We start from the raw sequence: 4,845 nt of genomic DNA on the forward strand, positions 1-4,845 counted from the left end.
CGATTTCAACCCCAACTCCAGAGGAGTTCTTATCAAAGTGTTCAATGCCATGCGCCTTGTGAAGATGTCTACTACCTGGTCCCTATCTTCTAGTACTTCCATACCAAATCAAAAACCTTTACATACATTATCCCTCAAAAAGTGATGTCGCACATCAATGCGCTTTGTCCTCTTGTGTTTACCCCGGGTTCAAGCTGTAAATACACAAAAGTCTTTAAGATGTTCTTCTTAGGGGGTTCGTCGGTCGGTACGGTATAAGGGTATTTAGACATCTTCGGTCGTAGTTCGGTTCTTAAAAATCTTATACCAATTACCGTTACTTAATAAATTTAGGTAGGTTCGGTTTTTCTCCTTTTCGAATTTCGCGTTTATCGGTTCGGTAAGTTCGCGTTTATTAGGTGTTGAATACTAATTAGTGCATAGAGCCATAGACTCAAATATTTCCTAATTAATGTACTCAAATTACAAAAACTGAAAAAATGTTTGTTGACAAAAATTTTGTCCAAAAACTAGCAAATATCGACCCAAATAGAGGAAATTTACAGAAAAAAATATAATATCATTAAAAATGTCTTGTTACTTGTTGTAGAGTTAATTCATTGAAGTTATGAGCAATAAAGGAAAGCTAAAATTTTAGATTTTTTATATATGTTATAAGTTGATAAACGTGAAATATTGTTTTGTTGTAATATAATATATATTTGGTACGGTATCCGTATTTCGTATTTTATTTAATACCAAATACCATATTCTAATACCACTATTTTAAAAGACTTAAACCAAAATCATACCTAATACCAACGAATACCGTATTACCAGATACCAAAATTTTTTTTTTCGGTTTTTGTAACGATAAAAATTTTGGTTTATTTTTTTTAACCCAAATTTAATTGGGCACAAAAAACCCTTAATGTTTGTTGAACTGCTAGTAGTTGAGCAAAACGAAGAAGCAAACAACCATGTATTTAGGCTTCAGCAAGTTAGAAGAGCCACACCGTTGTTTCTTTGTACCCCATGAGATCAAGCATGACCCCGGAAAAATGTGCCGTTCGATGTGCTTTTTCTACTCCACCAGATTATGTCAACATAATCAGCATTATGCAACAAAGTCAAAAAGATCTCCTGAAAAATAGACAGAGCGACCAGGTCCTGCGTTCCCTTTAGGATACCTCAAAAATTCCCTAAGCACCCTTCAAGTTGAGAGTGTTTTGGGCCAGGTTCCAATCATTTCTGATGATGAGCCTAGGATCCAGTGCCCAATTGGTTCCTCTCAAACTGATGGAGTTCATTCTGCATAGCAGCTATCAGTTAGATTTTTCAATGCTTCTTTGATGTTTTTAGGCTCCGATTTGAGACAAGAACGCTGAGAGGGAAAAACATGTTTCCTTGCCCGAGAACTAGGGTTGAATACCAGATTTAAAGGAAGTATTGATTACAGTTTTGAAGGATGTGAGCTCTATTGCTTTCTAGTTGTGATACTTGAACTTCAAATTTGAGAGGACCAGGTTCGTCCATAATGTGATCATCATTTACATCAACCACAATTGATGACTTTCACTCTTTTGTTCTGCATCAGGAGTACTAATGCAGCATTAACAACCTCATGTTCAGTCTTAAGTCGAGGTGATAGAGGGGACCAAGTTCCTCTCGGCCTTTTTGGAGATTCTACTGCATCTCTCTTCATCGTTCTGTTTTTGCTTTGACTTGACCTCATCAAATCAGTCTTTCCATTTGCAATATCTGTAAGCTCTGACCAGGAGCATTTGTGGAATTCTCCATCTTCATTTTCTTTTTATGGTGACCTGTTTGCCACCATTGTTAAGAACAAAACATTTTGCATCCAAGCTCTCAAGTAAGTCAGCTTGGCTTTTTGTCCATGAGCAGTTCATAGAGAGACTTCTCGAGAAGGGTACCTGATCATGCCTTGTTTAATCAAGTAACAGGCAGTGTTGACTGCTTCATCCAAAATGAACCAGGTCCTCCATAACCAATTTGTCAACATCTATAAACTCACATGGCCCCAGTCATCTTCGCCTGATAACTCAGATAATCATCAATGGACACTATAGGATGTTTAATCACTACCATGAGAGAACTTAAAAATCAACATCGCGTAAACACATTCTTGTATCTTTTGGCCACAAGATACCACCTCGACCAGTTTCACAAGATTTCTGACTGTGCATGTCTTGGACCAGAAAATTCCACTTTATTTCCCTTGTCACAATCTGAAAAACATCAAGAGACGTTACTTCAGCCATTGACATAGTACACGTCCAATTTGAGGATTGAGTGACTTCCCAATCCTTTCCAACTCCTAGAGTGTACACCTTTTAGCTGATTTCAAAAGGGTACACTCTCTCCTTGTAGAGCCTTAAGTGAAAGGAAATTGTTTGTACTTCCAGTCATATGCCCTGAGTAGCTGCTATCATTGTACCGGTGTAAGGCTCCCCATTCACTGTTCCCGCACAAGAAAATCAAGGAGTCTAAGACTTAGGAACCCAAACAGTTTTGGTTCCCTTGTAATGAGGAAAGGGGTGAATTAGGGGCTCTTTTGGTCCAAACAGGCATATACATTTTTTTAGTGAAAGGACCAGGTTTCCCTAGCCAGTATGTACTTTTTTAAGCAAAGAAACTTTGTTTTTCTTTTGAGATTGGAATCTAATCTTACAGGTTTACCTTAAAGTTCCCGAGTATTGCCACAGTGGTGCAAAGCCAATGTCAGGTTACAGTAACTACTGCTAATGGAGGAGGTTGTAGGGAGTGGGTGTTTTCCCTTTGGAACCCGATTCTTCCCTGCCTGTTTCCCCCATTGTTGGTGTACATGGCAAGGATAGCATTAGCAGCGACCAGGTCCACTAAGTGATTTTTCAAGATCATCTTCCACTCTTCTTAGTTCTTCCTTGAATTATTTGTTTTCTCAAAGATCAACACAAAACAGACTCACTGAATTTAACTCACTTTCAAGCTTAATGTGTTGCCTCACTTGCAGCTTCTTTTCCCTTTGAGAATTTCAGGCCTACTTTCCTTTTAAGTTCCCTAATTATTCCTTTAGGGCTTCAACCACCACTAATAGGTCATCTCTCTCATGGCTCAATGTTTAGCATTACTCTCAGTTAAAACCTCTTTTTCCTTTCTTCAGACTTCTCAATGTTTCCTCTTAAAAGTCTACCACCACAAACTACTAGAATCTTTCTTTCGATTGTTGCTGTCTTCCCAGTAGATCCACAGTTAAGCATCTTTATCAATTTATAAGACCTATGATACGCATCTAAAACAATTTGCCAAAGACATAAGTTTTTTCGGAGAAATAATACTTTAGGTTCTTTTGAACATCTAGAAGTTTACCTCAATCGATCATCATCATCTTCTTTCATCCTCATCAGATTTTGCCTCAATGCAAATATGGATCATATTTTGCAGCTTACTTTCAACGCTATCATGAGGTGTTTTTCTGTTTTCATCAGAAACCCTCGGATTCATAGAGGGAATCTTCCCAGGCATCCAGAGCTTGTTTACAATTATTATTCAGTGAGCTCTCTTCTCTTGACACTGATTGTCGGGGATCGGCCTTCCCTCTTAACCATCTTGTCAGCAATTGTTGTGTAATGGTCCTGATTGTGGAGAGGACAATCTTTGATAAAATGTCACAGCTTTCTGCTACTTGTGACAAACAATCGTATCCTTTTTATACTTCTGCTAGAGCTGCCCTTATCGGAATGCCTCCATTTCTACGAACCATTTTCTGAAATCTTGGGTGGTCTTGTCGGTTGATTGACTTTCCCTCGATGTTTGGTGGAGCAGACATGTAGATTCCTTTCTAGGTGTTAACCTTTTTGAAAGAACATTGCTCTGATACTAATTAATAGAAACTAAGCGTCCACCAAACTGTATAGCGAACAGGTTCTCTATCGTGTTCCCACAGTAAGCAACAAACTGATAAAACAAACAGTATAAGAACCAAACTTCTGTATCTGTTCACAAGTAAATCGATTGGCAGCAAATAAAGAACACGCGCCACATGCAGTAAGAAAGACACAGAGGAATTTTACGTTGAAAATTTTTTTTTTTTTACAGCTAACGGATTAAAAAACCGGCGACCTACCTTTGTAGGATTTATACTTCACTACTGATCAATCTTTAGATTAGAACCTATTGTAACCTAGGAATTAACATCTTAATCCCTCACTAACTTGTAACTACACTATTACAAGCCACTTTGTAATAACTCTATTACAAAGACTTAATCACTCACTAACTTGTAACAACACTATTACAAGACAATTTGTAATAACTCTATTACAAAGACTTCACAAACTCGACTAACTTTAGCCAAGACACAAACACAAGGGTTTATGATTTACAAAAGGTTTCCTACATAGTGCTTCTAAGTAAGCTAAGTAGGATTTGTTACATCCCGTACTTTAATATTAGGACAAGTCGTAGTTAACCATATGAGCTCGAAGGGATTAAGACCATTCATAGGGAATTTGTTAGTCCTACCTCTCCTTTATTGAGCGATGTTACCCTTGTGAAATTTTGTAGAGTTTTCACCTTCGTCAGAATTAGGTGGTTCCTTTTTGTTTAGTCGACGGTAAATTCGTCACTTTTCTGGTTGATTTCTTCTCTGCACATTATCGGAGGAGTTGTTTTAGGCTACATTCTTTTTATGATGTTTGGTTGCTTGACGATTTCAGTCCCTCAACTTCGTCGGGTCTAGGATTTTTTTTGAAAATTAATCGGAGTCTTCTACTGTAATTTATATGTCTGGGTCTTTGCTTCTTCAGGTTGTGAACAGGCTGGCATTTTCTCTCTTATCTGAATCTTTGGGTACAGTGCTTTGTG

Source organism: Nicotiana attenuata, unplaced genomic scaffold, assembly GCF_001879085.1.
Source record: "Nicotiana attenuata strain UT unplaced genomic scaffold, NIATTr2, whole genome shotgun sequence".
Taxonomy (NCBI): domain Eukaryota; kingdom Viridiplantae; phylum Streptophyta; class Magnoliopsida; order Solanales; family Solanaceae; genus Nicotiana; species Nicotiana attenuata.